Source organism: Moschus berezovskii, chromosome 5 (assembly GCF_049115385.1).
Source record: "Moschus berezovskii isolate FMDL1 chromosome 5, NW_MosBer_1.0, whole genome shotgun sequence".
In the NCBI taxonomy this organism is placed as follows: domain Eukaryota; kingdom Metazoa; phylum Chordata; class Mammalia; order Artiodactyla; family Moschidae; genus Moschus; species Moschus berezovskii.
Window position 1 is genome coordinate 37,305,841 of NC_142464.1, and position 16,017 is coordinate 37,321,857.

Here is a 16,017-nt window from a genome sequence, read left to right on the forward strand (position 1 = left end):
AAAGAGCTGACTTGTTAGAAAAGACCCTCATGCTGGGAAAGACTGAGGGCAGAAGGAGAAGGGGGCAACAGAGGATGAGATGGCTGGATGGCATCACCGACTCAATGGACATGAGTTTAAGCAAGCTCCAGGAGATAGTAAAGGACAGGGAAGCCTGGCATGCTGCAGTTCATGGGGACACAATGAGTCAGACACGGCTTAGCGAGTGGAAAACAACAAAGTAGGTACTGCCATTTCCTTTTCAGAGTAAGGCATGGATGAGCAGCTAAACGATGTGCTTTGGTGATGCCAAACTTTCTGTACTAAATAATCAGTGATCCAGAAAGTAGAAAACACTCCCATTCTGGTGAACCATTTTATTGATTCTGGTTCGTAAGATTCTAAACTATAGAATTTCACTTTGTGTGCCAAACCTTAATCTCTCAGTCAAACAGGAGTTTAAGCCTTTGAAACGGTTTAACTTTGATCAGTTTTTCACTGCTTGTAGGTTGTAGGGGGAGAAGTGGGGGGAGATATTTTCAAGTATGCAAAATTGGAGGAAGCCGGGATATGAAAGAAGAAACCACCTAAAGTAGACAAAACTGTACGTATAAGGGGGAAAAGGACAGGAGAAAGTGAAGATAAGCAGCTAATGAATTCAACCTAATGGAACTAGTCTCTCCTGCAAACAAATCTGTACTTGTAAAGCTCATGCAGGAGCCTCAAAGTCCAACTTACTGATTCTCAATGACTTCCTGCAGGCAACTGCCTCAGGGTGATCACCTGCAGATGCATACCAGGGAACACAACTGTGCCTCCTGCAGCCCCACAGCAGCCTGGGAACACTGTGGAAGCTGGTGATATTTAAAGGCCCAGGTATACTATTGTTAGCATACTTCTCTGTTTCACATGATTTGCAAAAACCAAAGACGACTTTTTCCCCATTTAATCAGTCAAATCAAGCCCACTTACTCTGTACTGATAGTTCTCAAATACCCTTTCATACAGTGAAGCATTTATCTTCTCAAGAATCAAGAACAATGAAAAATGTCTCATTTTATGTATCACGATTATCTGGTACTAATGCTTATAGTACCCAAATATGCATCATACCCAAGTAAGTATAGGGAAACTCATTCATTCACAAGTTACTCACTCCCTTCCACACATGCACATTCAAATATTTATTTAGCATCTCCTATGTGCTAAGAACAGTCTGGGGTCCATAGTATGTTATGGAGTAAAGAACAACAAATAAACTAATTGCATCATCATAAACTGTTAAAATTCTATACGAACACAGCTAGGAACAGAGAGCAATATCTAGTTTGGAGGTATGGAGGGCTGGTGGGGTAATATCTGGAAAAGTTAAGCTAAGAATTTACTTTTTGAGCTCAAACTTTAAGCACAAGAAAAAAACCAGTTGACCAAGAAAAGATGAAGAAAAAAATATTTCAGGAGAGACAGTAACAAACAGCTACAAAATCTCCCAAAGATAGAAAGTAGCTTGAACATTCAGGGGGGAAAAGGTGTGGGCAAGGGACACTGGCTGTTTTACAGGCCTTGTGAACAACAGTATCTTCTTAACCCTAATAATGAAGGATTATTAAAGGCCAAATGAAACATGATAATTCCTAACATTTATTGATCATTGACTATATGCCACGATCTCATCTAAGTACTTTACATTAATTAACTTTTAAAATGCTCATTACAATCTATAAAGCTGGTACATTTTAAGGATGAGGAAACTAATGCCCAGAAAAGCTAAATCACATGCTTAATGTAAATGCTCAGTGCCTATATAACCTATGCAGTGTGACTTCTATACTCCCTTTTCTACATGATTACTGACCTAATCAAACAAGTCATCAGCTCCTCTAAGGTACAAATAAACCTTCCTCCATCAGCTCTTAGGGACTCTGGTTATCTGGAGTATTAATAGTGTCTGGCATTAAATGACATTATAGCATCATTTACCTCCAGTAGTAAATCCAGGAAATTATCAACATCATTAACAGCTACATCTACTATTTGATACAATACAGCAGTATCTAGAGGTAATTTTCCAAAAGGAAACCACAGCAGTAACAGTACCTGGTAGAGTTTTTAAGTGGGAAGGGAGGAAGAATCTAAAATTATAAACTACACAGAATAAAATCTTACCTGTAGAGCTGATATAACTAACAACTAATAAAATCCAGTGACTCAAAAAATATATTAAACACTAGAATTTTAAAATTAACACTAGCTTTACTAACACAGGATGAATAGCTTACTCCTTTGAAGAGATAAAATTATATTCATAAAAACAAATACACTGTAGCACATGAAAATACATACATACATGAGTAGAATTCTATAATCACACATGGTATTTACACATTAGCATTCCTAGAAAAAGTTTTGAAGTCATAAATACTTTTAATATTATTTTTGCTAAATTTTGGGATTTTCCCTTTTGAAGGTGTTCAAAAATTATTATATTATTTATTGCTTACATAGTTATTTGATGTAAATATTTTTTCTTATGTCAGCCTAAATACGTTACTTATCAGAATAAGTTTGGATAATAAAACACACATTTGATGATGGTTTCATTTCCAATTTTTTAAAATTCAAGATGATATGATCTTTGTTTTTACTATGATAGAAAAAACAGATCTCTGTTTTTTTCAATCAACAGATGCATTGCATTTTAACCTACACAATCAACTGGCCACTAATCAGAAATGCTCCCAAAGTAAGTACTGTTTTTCCTTCCCAAATTAGAAATGAGTTAGAATATTCCTGCACTATTTTTCAAGTCAGTGCTGTGAAATTTAATAAACTGCTCCTATCAGATCACAATATTTTATTCAACATTTCCTCCAAGAAACCTTACATAATGCCAAAGGTCTAGATCATGTGTCCTTGTTTTTGTCTAGTATCCTGGACTTCCTTACCAGAAAGGCACTTCACTCCTCAGGCAGTGTCTTGTTTCCTGGCCTCCACCTTCCCATACTCTACAAGTTCTGTGATGATCAGCACTGTATTTACAAATGTATGTCCAAGATAGCACAGTGCCTACCAACCCCCTACTAAGCAACCAATAAATAACTGTTAAAAAAAAACCTTCCTAAGAGTATCATAAGAAAATTGTAACCTGTTGGAATAAATTAAGAGATCCAGGAAGCTTAAAAAAAAAGAGAGAGAATAACAGCGTAACCCTTTATGAAAATTTAAATCCTGAGCAATTCTATTTTGTAGTCCAAGATATGCGAGTGCACACATTTTCAATTTACAAAAGTATAAATCTGAAGTAGTCAGGGTGTGGTATTATAAAGACAGATGTATAATCTAAAGCTAATCCAACACCACTTTTGCTAAATCCTGAATCATAAACTTTCAACACCTTTTTAATTCTACCACACCTATCTTACTTGGCAAGAATGCATTTACTTTTTTTTCCTTTGATGATCTCACACACACACACACACACACATACATGCACACACACACACACCCCTACACGAAATCTTGAGTCCTAAATATTACTAATCAGAATAAAACAATGGCTTGCTGAAGTATACATATTTTAAGTTCATTACCTCTTTACTTTCCAAACTATGTTCCTAGAACCCAAGAAAATGGTTCTCACATACATCAGGATTACCTGGAGGGCTTACTGAAACAGACCATTAGCCCTACCTTCAGAAATTCTGATTTAGGAGGTTTGGGGTGTAGTCCCAGAGATGGTGATCCTGCTGGTACCAGAACCACAAAATACCCATTCTTAAATACTGTTGGAAAATGCTACGAATTTTGTAAGCCCTCTGAAAATTTTACTATACATATCAGCATATTACAAGCTCTGATAAGTTTTATAATAAATTAATAGCTTTAATCAGTTATCAAACAAAATTATTTAACCCTGGAGTCAAAAAAGCAATCATTAACATCTTACCATGCTCTGTAGAATACACTTTGGAGATGCTCAACATTGCTAATTATCAGAGAAATGCAATCAAAATATAATGATGGTCACCTCACATCAGAAATGGCCATCAAAAAAATCTACACACAATAAATGCTGGAGAGGGTATGGAGAAAAGGGAACTCTCCTACACTGTGGGTGGGAATCTAAGTTGGTGCAGCCACTATGGAAAACAGTATGAAAGTTCCTCAAAAAACTACAATTAGAGCTACTGTATGATTCCATAATCCCACTCCTGGGCATATATCCAGATAAAAATATAATTCATAAAAATACACGCACCCCTATGTTCATGGCAGCACTATTTACAGTAGTCAAAACATGTAAACAGCCTAAATTTCCATCAACAAATAAATGGATAAAGAAGATGTGGTACACATATATAATGGAATACTAGTCAGTCACAAGAAAGAATGAAATGCCATTGGCAGCAACATGGATACAACCAGAGATTGTGATAAGAAGTGAAGCAAGTCAGAAAGAGACAGGCAAATACCATATGATATTACTTAAATGTGGAATCTAAAGTATGACACAAAAGAACTTTTATGAAACAGAAACAGATTCACAGAGAACAGATCTGTGGATTTCAAGGGTAGGAAGGAAGAGAAATGGACCAGGAGGTTCAGGTTAGCAAATGTAAGTTATTAAATATGGATTATATAGGGATAGATTGGGAATTCAGAGTTAGCAGATGCAAACTGGTATATATAGAATGGATAAACAACAAGGTCTTACTGTATAGGAAGGGACTATATTCAATATTCTAAAATAAATCATAATGAAAAGAATATTAAAAAAGAATGTATATATACGTAAAATAACTGAATCACTACGCTGTAAAGCAGAAATTAACACAACATTGTGTATCAGCTCTATTTCAAAAGTTCAGTTCAGTTCAGTCGCTCAGTCGTGTCCAACTCTCCGCGACCCCATGAATTACAGCACGCCAGGCCTCCCTGTCCATCACCAACTCCCGGAGTACACTCAAACTCATGTCCACAGAGTCGGTGATGCCATCCAGCCATCTCATTCTCCGTCATCCCCTTCTCCTCCCGCCCCCAACCTTTCCCAGCATCAGAGTCTTTTCCAGTGAGTCAACTCGTCGCATGAGGTGGTCAAAGTATTGCAGTTTCAGCTTTAGCATCAGTCCCTCCAATGAACATCCAGGATTGATCTCCTTTAGAATGGACTGGTTGGATCTCCTTGCAGTATAAGGGACTCTCAAGAGTCTTCTCCAACACCACAGTTCAAAGGCATCGATTCTTCGGCAGTAAAAACTTTAAAATAAGAATACACTTTGAAAAAATCTACCTTTGCCTCTTTGGAACTATTTCCTTAAATGTACTCTATCAGAACATAATTCTGTCTTTGTAAATAATCCAACTTCTTACTGTGTGTTATTCCTGTCCAAATAAAATAGCATCTCATCCAATCGTGTATGCCATTTCTTGCAGTAACTTTGGTAGTGGCTGGTGTAAAATATCAAAATTTTACAATGCTTCTATCATTAAATCTATTAATTAGAAGTTATGGATAATTTACCATCACTGCAAATTCAAATTATTGAAAGCCATAAATCCACCTTGTGTGTTCACATTTCCTAATAAAATGCTTAAGCAATGTTATAAAAGACCTTAAATATGTTCAGATCTAAATGTTTTCTCATATATGATCTTATCAAGTGTTTACAAACACCTTGCATGAAGATAATATGGCAGGCATTTCTCTCTTTGTGTTACTATGAGTTAGTTCACTGAGAAAAGAAGAAGAAAAGTGAGTCACCAATTCACAGAATTAAGTGATGAAATGTCTTTTGACTCACATTCCAGTCACCTCTCCATTACACTGTACTGTCTCGGTGGTAACTTGTATACTCATCCTGTTTGTCTAGCAACTTTTCTCTTTCCTTTTAATCACAAAAATTTCATGTGAATTATATCTTTCATATTATATAGCACAGATATCTTTGACTACAATTAAGCAGCTCAGCACTGCTGGCTGCCATAAGAATGTGCTTAGTTACTCAAAGTCATCTCTGACTATTTGTGACCCCATGGACTGTAGTCCACCTGGCTCCTCTGTCCATGGAGATTCTCTTGCCTGGAGAATCTCCAAGGGCTGCCACGCCCTCCTCCAGGGAATCTTCCCAAACCAGGGATTAAACCCAGTTCTCCCACATTGCAGATGGATTACTAGGGGAATTTTTTAAAAAAAGCTAATTCTGAATGAAAGCATCAGTTAACAGGTAACAGGATTTAAAGAATATGAGCTCCATGAGAAAAAGATTTTTGTCTGTTCTGGTGCCTAACCCAGTACCTGGTTCACTGGGTATTCCACAATTTGTTCAATTTGTGAATGAAATGACTGACAGACAGCAATTTGAAAGCCGCACAGAAATGAATAATACGTGTATGAGAGTTTTGTTCTCTGTGTAAACTTTGCTTTAAAAGGACTATTTGTCAATGTATTTTCAAAAGGCAATATACAGAGTTGATTACACAATCATACTGTCTAATGTCAAGAAGAGAGGATCTACCACTGAAAGCTTTTACCCTATAAAAGGGGATGCTTTTGCTGCTCAACTCTTGAACAATTCACCAGAGAAACACAGCAGGAGATTTAGAGTGGGGTACAGGGGTCCCTTATCAAACAGAATGCCATTTTAGGAACAGCACGCATTTAAGGAGCCAACTTATATTATATAAAGAAAAGTAGAACTTCTCACGTGGTAAAGAATTCACCTGCCAATGCAGGAGACTTGGGATCAATCCTCAAGTCAGGATGATCCCCTGGAAAAGGAAATGGCAATCCACTCCAGTATTCTTGCCTGGGAAATCCCATGGACAGAGGTGTCTAGCAGGCTACAGTCCATAGGGTTGCAAAGAATCAAACATGACTTAGCAAATAAGCACGCTAAGAAAAATTATTCCAAAAAAAGGAATAAGGTGTTTTTTTTTAAGAACTCTGTATTTTTAGTTTATTTTTATAATTAAATCAATTTTGAAAGTGGTAACATGCTGCATTTTGACCACATAAATTATTAAAGAATTTATATCTGTTTGGCAAGTCATATCAAAAGTTATTGTATTTTAACTCCTACATTTTATGGGCAAAATTGTTACTTCTGGAAATGTAAGACTTCTCACCAAAATCACTAATACTATTATAAAAGTGTTCATTTCACTTTCACCAATTTAATATTTTAAGTACATATTTATCTTTCATTGTGGGTAAGCAGAATAAAATGTTTTCTAAATTACTACTAACAGATTTCTGACAGGAGGCAGGTTAGCAATTATGCATCTGTTTCCATTTTCACTATTATACAGAATTTTCCAGATGTTCCTCTTTCCCCAAAGAATACAGTTACTAGGCTCCCTTTATAAACACCTTACTAATAATAACATTAATTGGACAGCAAAAAAAACTTTAATAGGAATCTCAATTCCATATTTTTTTTATATTACAAGAAAATGCAAAATCCACAAGAACAACTTCCTCTACAAAAATAGGTTAAATACATGAGAGTGAGGACACAGAAGAGCACAGTGGAAAAGAGAACAAAGTGAGCAGGAAATAAATCTGGAAGCAGTCTGGCCCCTAGTGAGCTTTAATCCACATTAAAAGAAGACCCCAGTGTTGCAGGTGTGCAAATGACTGTATTTGACAGAAGAGAAACATCTGCAATATCCCTTCAACCCTTATTTAACCTTAACATTCTTCACAAGCTATAAACTACCAGCAATAGACTGCAGCCATAAGTCTCCTGTGAGATTTCTATTAATGTTTCATTTATGTTTCAAATATATCTTAAAAAATCTAAGTTCTACATTCTGTAACATCCTGTCATTTCATTTATCTTGACTGGCTATTATCAAAGAAAATATGATTTCATATCCTTCTTATGAGGTTCAACAGTTTAAAAACATTTTCCCACAAATAAAAATAAACTTCTAGATCCTCTCCCAGTAACCAGTGGCACAGGGGAAAATCTAGCACTCTTAACTGCAAAAGCAAGGATTTAAAAAGTAAATGTTATCATGTGCCTGGCTTCAAAATTTAGGAAACCAGGGGGAAAAATGCCCTTTGTCAGTAGTATTTAATCCTTTATAAATATATATTTATGAGATATGATTTTATTTTCTTATAAAACTCTGTTGATATAAAATGAAATCCATTTTACTTCCATATTCCACAGAGCACATTAAATTTGTACCTGGCAAGTAGAGATTTATCTATTATAGGAGACACTCTGATTTACTCTTCAGCATCTTTTAACACAAATAAGGACAAGCCAGTCATTATTATCCAACAACCTAATCTTATATATAAACTATAGAAAGAATGAACAAAACCCAAAGTTAGAAGAAATCCATAAAGATCAGAGCAGAAATACATGAAATAGAGACTAAAAATCCAATAAAAAAGATCAATGAAACTAAAAGCTGGTTCTTTGAAAAGATAAAGAAAATTGATAAACCTTTAGCCAGACTCATCAAGAAAAAAAAGGAGAAAAAAAAGGCTCAAATCAGTAAGATTAGAAAAAAAAGAAAGAAGTTACAACTGACAACACAGAAATACAAAGGTTCCTAAGACACTACTAAGAGCAATTATATGCAAATAAAATGGACAACTAGAAGAAAAGGACATATTCTTATGTACAATCTTTCAAGACTGAGCCAGGAAGAAATAGAAAATATGAACAGATCAACTACCAGTACTGAATCAGGAATTTTAAACCGCCCAACAAACAAAAGACCAGAACCAGGCAGTTTCCCAGGTGAATTCTATTGAACATTCAGAGAAGAGTTAACACCTATCCTTCTTAAACTAGTACAAAAAGTGCAGAGAAAGAAACACTAGAGAATCTATTCTATGAGGCCACTGTCACCCTAAAACCTAAACCAGACAAAAATTTCACAGGAAAAGAAAATTACAAGCCAGTATCATTGATGAACATAGATGCAAAAGTCCTCAACAAAATCCTAGCAAATGGACTCCAATGATACATTAGAAGGATCACACACAATAATCAAGTGGGATTTATCCCAGGGATACAAAGACTTTTCAGTATCTGCAAATAAACCAATGTGATACATCACATTAACACATTGAATAATAAAAACCATATGGGCTTCTCAAGAGATGCAGGAAAAGCTTTGGTAAAATTCAACATCCATTTATGATTTAAAAACTCTACAGGAAGTGGTCATGGAGGAAACATCATGTGTGCTCAGTCATGTCCAACTCTGTGACCTCATGGACTATAGCCTGCCAGGCTCCTCTATCCATGAAATTTTCCAGGCAAAAATACTGGAGCAGTTTGCCATTTCCTACTCCAGGGGATCTTCCTAACCCAGGGATTAAACCCACATCTCCTGTGTCCCCTGCATTTGTAGGTGAATTCTTTACCACTGAGCCATCTGGGAAGCCAACAAAGGGAATGTACCTCATAGATGACAAACTCACATCTCACATCTAACATCATACTCAACAGCGAAAAGCTGAAAGTGCTTCCTTTAAGATCAGGAAGCAAGGATGCCCAGTCTTGTCATTTTATTCAACATAGTCTTGGCACTCCTAGATACAGCCATCGGAGAAGAAAAAGAAACAAAAGGAATTTGAACTGGAAAAGAAGAGACAAAATTGTCACTGTTTGCAGATGACATGATACTATACACAAAAAAATCCTAAACATGCTACCAGATAACTAATAGAGCTCAATGAATTCAGTAAAGTTGCAGGACGTAAAACTAACAAACAGAAATCTGTTGTATTTCTAAATACTAACACTGAAATGTCAGAAAGAGAAATTTGGATATAATTCCATTTACCACTGAACTGAACTGAACTGAACCATTGTATCAAAAAGAATAAAATACTAAGGAAACAAAACAACTGTACTCTGAAAACTTTAAGACATTCATAAGAGAAATGAAAGATGACACACACAGATGGAAAGATGTATCATGTTCTTGGATTAGAAAAATCAATATTGTTAAAAATGACCGTAATACCCAAGGGAATCTACAGACTCAATGCAATAACTATCAAACTACCAATGGCATTTTTCACAGAACTAGGACAAAAAAAAAAAGTTTTAATTTTTATGCAAACACAAATGACCCCAAGGAATCAAAAACATTTTAAAATGAACAAAACTGGTGGAATCATGCTCTCTGACTTCAAATTATACTACAAAGCTACAGTAATCAAAGCAGTATGGTACTAGCACAAAAAGAGACACATAGGTCAATGGAACAATATAAAAAGCCCAGAAATAAATCCATGTACTTATAGCCAATTAACTTAAGACATAGCAGGCAAGAATATACAATGGAGAAAAGACACTCTCTTCAATAAGTGATGCTGAGAAAACTGGACAACTACATGTAAAAGAATGAAATTAGAACATTCTCTTAACACTATATAGAAAAATAATCTCAAAATGGATTAAAGATCTAAGTGTAAGACCAGATACTATAAAATTCCTAGAGGAAAACAGAACACTCTTTGACATAAATCGCAGCAATAATTTTTTGAATACATCTCCTAGAGTAATAGAAACAAGAACAAATGGGACCTAAACAAATTTAAGATGTTTTACACAGCAAAGAAAACCATAAATGAAACAAAAAACAACCTATGGGATGGAAGAAAATATTTGCAAATGATACGACCAATAAGAGATTAATTTCCAAAATATAAAAATAGCTCATACAGCTTAATGTCAAAAAAAAACAAACAATCCAATCAAAAATTGGGCAGACCTAAATATACATTTCTCCAAAGACGACATACAGATGGCTAACAGGTGCATGAAAAGGTGATCAATATCACTAATCTCACTAGAGAAATGCAAATCAAAACTAAAATGAAGTATTACCTCATACCTGTCAGAATGGCCATCAATAAAAACTCTACAAATAATAAATGCTGGAGAGTGTGTGGAGAAAAAGGAGTCCTCCTACACCATTGGTAGGAATGTAAATTGGTCCAGTCACTATTGAGAGCAGTATGGAACTTCCTTAAAAAACTGAAAATAGAACTACTATATGATCCTACAATCCCCTCCTGGGCAAATATCCAGAGTAAGATGATTTGAAAGATACACGCACCTCAATGTTTATTCAGTTCAGTTCAGTTCAGTTCAGTCGCTCAGTCGTGTCCGACTCTCCGCGACCCCATGAATCACAGCACGCCAGGCCTCCCTGTCCATCACCAACTCCCGGAGTACACTCAAACTCATGTCCACAGAGTCGGTGATGCCGTCCAACCATCTCATTCTCCGTCGTCCCCTTCTCCTCCCGCCCCCAACCTTTCCCAGCATTATTTACAATAGCCAAGACATGGAAGCAACCTACATGCCCATCCACTGACAGATGAATGTATAAAGATGAGGGGGGTGTGTGTGTGTGTATTACTCAAGCCATAAAAAGAATAAAACAATGGTATTTCTAGCAACATGGATAGACCAAGAGATTATCATATTAAGTAAAGTCTGACAGAGAAAGACAAATATCATATGGTGTCACTCATGTGGAATCTGCAAAAACATGATACAAATGAATTGATTTATAAAACAGAAATAGATTCACAGACAAGGAAAACAAACTTACGGTTATCAAAAGGGGAGGGGGAGGGATAAATTAGTTTAGAATTAACAGATATATACTACTATATATAAAACAGAAAAACAAGGACCTATGTATCCTAGGGGAACTATATCCAATAACTTATAATAACATAGAGTAGAAAAGAATCTGAAAAAGAGCTGATATATACGTATAACTGAATCTCTTTTCTGTATACCTGAAACTAACATAACATTGTAAACCAACTATACTTCAAGTCAAAAAAACTATATTAGTCCAAATATCACATGGATGCACTACTTTGGTGCAGGCATATGGGGATAATCATGCAGTGGCTAAAGTTTAGAAGCTTCACAGGTGATGAAGATGTCTGCTCTGCATGCTCAGGATCCACTAAAGAAATCAGGCACAGAACAATCACCAGATAATAAGCACTACCACAGAGTTGTGTACCAGCACAAAAAAGGAGTCCCTCATGGGGAGTCGATGGAGAAGAACGTTACAATATGAAAGATTTCCTGAGCTCCTTCCTGACTAGATGCATGGGACAGTGTCAGCAACGATCGGGCCAACCAAAATGATGTACTGAGTTGATGCATCAAAACCCAAACAAAAATGGTTTAAACTGTTAAGCACCTGAATTAGTAGCTCCATCATACATTTGATTTTACTTCACCACAATTTCGAAAGAAATTTAACACCAAACAAGACTCTGAACTCCAAAAATGAAAGGGACACCGAGATAAAACAATTCAATCTGTAGGCTGCTCAGATTGGCACCTCTAACCTTTTCTCTGCTCCCTATCTCAGGCAGAATGTAGCCCTGGGAGATAAATGCAGAGCCATTACTCTGCCATAGACAGAGGTGGCCTGTGTACGCAGCAAAGGGCTCCCGGTATGTTATTTCATGTCTTTCTATTTTTTCTTCACAAGTCCCTTCTCTGCTAGTTGTCTCTAAAACTATAAACCAGCCACTGGTCCCCCACAGTACAGGCAGAGTTCCCACAAAGGAAAGATCTGAAACATAGCTTTGCCCCCACACACATCCGTCACAGAACCTGGCAGTCCATGAGGAGAGAAGCATGAAGAGACATGAACCAAAGATCACCTTCCATTAAGCCACTCCTCCCACCAATGCGTCGACAGCAATGGACCCCTCCTCTCTGCCCACTTCGCTCTACTTTTAAACAAAATCTTTGAAAAGTAGCTTTGTCTCAGAATTTAAAGCTGCTCTTCCATGAGGAAAATTGAGGATGTGACACAAGAAAGGGCACCACAACCTCAGTAAGAAATCATTTCACCATACTTCAACTAAGCATTTCAAAAAATCTCTAATAAGAAAGCTTGCAGTATAGACTGGTGTTAGTTTAGTCGCTAAGTCACGTCCGATTCTTTTGTGACCCCATGGACTACAACCCATCAGGCTCCTCTGTCCATGGGATTTCCCAGGAAGAATACTAGAGTGGGTTGCCATGCCCTTCTCCAAGGGATCATCCAGACCCTCGGGTGGCCTGCATCTCCTGAATTGAGGGTGGTCTCCTGTATTGCAGGCAGATTCTTTACCACCAAGCCACCAGGGGAGCCCACAGTACGGCATAGTGGTTGCCTATAGAAATGCTTGCCAAATGTTGATGCCAAAAATTAACTTGAAAACATTTGTCTTTTGATATGAACACTTTTAAACTGGGAGGCAAAAATACAATTTTATCTAAAGCACACATTTAGGAATATCATTTCCCACTCAAATGCAACAATCATTCAAAGCTTAGCTCTAGGATGCTGCCACTACACTGTGAGAAGAATGCTGGACTGACGAGTATCACACCAAAAAAGCTTTGGTCTCCTTTGCACTTTATGAGCAGCTGGTCAGGGAATGCTGCTGTTCAGGAGCCCAACTGGGAACAAACAGGTCCCCCATGTGCCTGGCTTGGAATGTTTGCTAGAATGCTGTGGTTCAGTCCTCTGGGTACCACACCTACAGCAGCAGTATTTCAATAAGACTGAGAGACTCACCTCAGTCCAAACCTGACTTTACTGCCACTGCTATCATGCTCCCCAGAGCCCTGAGACAAAAGGTCACAGCTGGTCTCATCTGAAGAAGACAGGGAAGAGAGGGAGCCAGCCACCTCCTATTTTCTCTCAGTATTCGTTTCTTTCTTTTCCACTCTGCCCATCTTCCTCCTTATTCTTTCTTCTCTTTTTTCCATTTTCTCCCTTTCCGACTTACTAATTTACACATCTTACCTAACCATAGTTAAATCTGTCCAATGAGTCAGGAAGTTCTGGCCTGTAAACATGAGTAGTCTCTACTTTCTAAAAGCTCACAACCCAGTAAGAACTAATCAAATAGATAAGCAATTACCACATAATAAAGTTAGTGCTACCACCAAGCTTGGTACCAGCATATAGTGTGTTTCATTAACTGGGGAAGGAGGAAAGGAGTTGAAAGATTCACTTACCTACAACCTAAATAGATGCATATGGTATGAATTTGCCAAAAGCCACCAAATTTTTTTTTAAAAGCAGCTGCCAACACATAGTTCCACCTAGGCCACAAGAAAACATTTATAAATCTTGCTCATTACATTTATGACTAAATCCATACAATCTAGCACTTACATCTTGTTCATTCCTATATCCATATTGCCGAGCACAATGTCCAGCAAACAGTAGGTACTCAAAAGTTTTATGGAATTAACTTTAATAGTTTATATATACTACTGTTTCACTGAACCTCTATTAATTTTGATTTAAGATCCTTCTAGGCAGGAACCACTTCCAACACTATCTTAAGCCAAATCTTAACTTTTCTGCATGAATTCTGTTTGGGAATAGAGTCTACATTTGTTTTAAGTTTAAAACAAAATTTCTTTATATACATCTATTCTAGCTAAGATTATTTGAGAATATTTTGCTAATATTTTTAAATCTGAGTTTTCTGTTAGTATTAAACTTTAAGAATGCTAAATAAAACTTAACCTCCTAAGTGTCTACTAATGCTTACCAGTTACAGAATGCATGTTTTCAATTAGTAGGCTGCAACACCTTTTGGCTTTATTTTCGCCACAATTTTCTATGGCAGTAAATTTAATTTCAAAAGAAAGTAGGTATAGAATATGGAACCCAGTATAGCTGTGTAACACATAAATAAGTCTCAGCCAGCTTTAAAGCATATTAGAGAGAGTTGTGAAATATACGTGTAAACATGAAACTCTGAAGTGTTAATCCAGTGACACTTAAGTATTGGTTCCAGTTTATAAACAGATTCTTTCAAAGCTTCTAGGCAAAATCTGAGGAACAGCAATGGTGTGGCCTGTCACAGCTGGTAAGAGTTAAAGCATATTGTGAGCACTAATGATCTCTCTCAGAATCCACTCTTCGAATTATTCTGAATACCGTATTTCTGAAAAAGTCTAGTTTTAGCAACATATATTATATGCTTAAAGTCAATGCTAAAAGTAGAATGAATCAGGTTCTTTTTTCCCTAACAGTTTAAATGTACTTATTTTCATTCATGAAGTTTGAGTATAAATCAGATTAGGCATCTGTGTGATGTTGTTAACACTTGTAAGAGCTGCAAATATATTTACACTTTTGACTTTGTTTAGATTTGACAACCTGAGTTAAGAATCCTAGATACAAACGCCCTTTGAGACTGAGATAGTATCTGTCTTAAAAGTTCTGAGAGCTTTCAAGTATTCAGAGAAAAAGGCTTCTGTTGTTGATGCAAATCATTACTGTATCTTTATGAGAAAAATATGTTTTCATCACAACAAGGCATTAAGTAATTTAAAACACTTTTTTGTGGAACACTCTGCATAGTCCCAGGAATAAACAATGAACAAAACAGTCTCCTTGCCCTGGAGGAGTTTACAGTCCCACTGGAAAGGCAGATCAGCAATCAGGTTACATACAGGCACTGGCGAACTGCTCACAAATTATGAGCTCGGTAAAGCTCTCCAAGAAAACAAAGGTTTGTTGTAGATGGAGTACATTCCAATGGTTGGTTGTTTTTTTTTAATTCACTTCATAGTTGATTTTTTTGGTGAAGTTAAATCATAAACTTTTAAATCAGACTACCGAGTTAAAATCCTGCTGATAAAGGTCTAGTACCCTAGGAAAATTCCTTCTTGCTTCCCTAACCCCTTTTCTCACAAGTTATACAACATGGGTCTCACTGGGCCTCAGTGGAAGCGGCAGTGAAATAATACACTTGCTTCCCAGGCTTCAAGCATCACAATTTTGTAGCAAAGATGAATATGAAATCCAGGCAATTTCAATTTGTTTAGCTACTCAGTAATCCTGAAGCAAACTGAAGGAGCAGGAGGTGAACAAAAGCTCAGAATGACAGATAGTTTCAGGAAATGTTCCTTTTGGCAGGAAAGTGCTCCTCTGGCCATAACAGAACACAATGCTTTCAAGTCAACCTTTCAAAACACAAGTTTTTACTAGGTAAATTCTGTC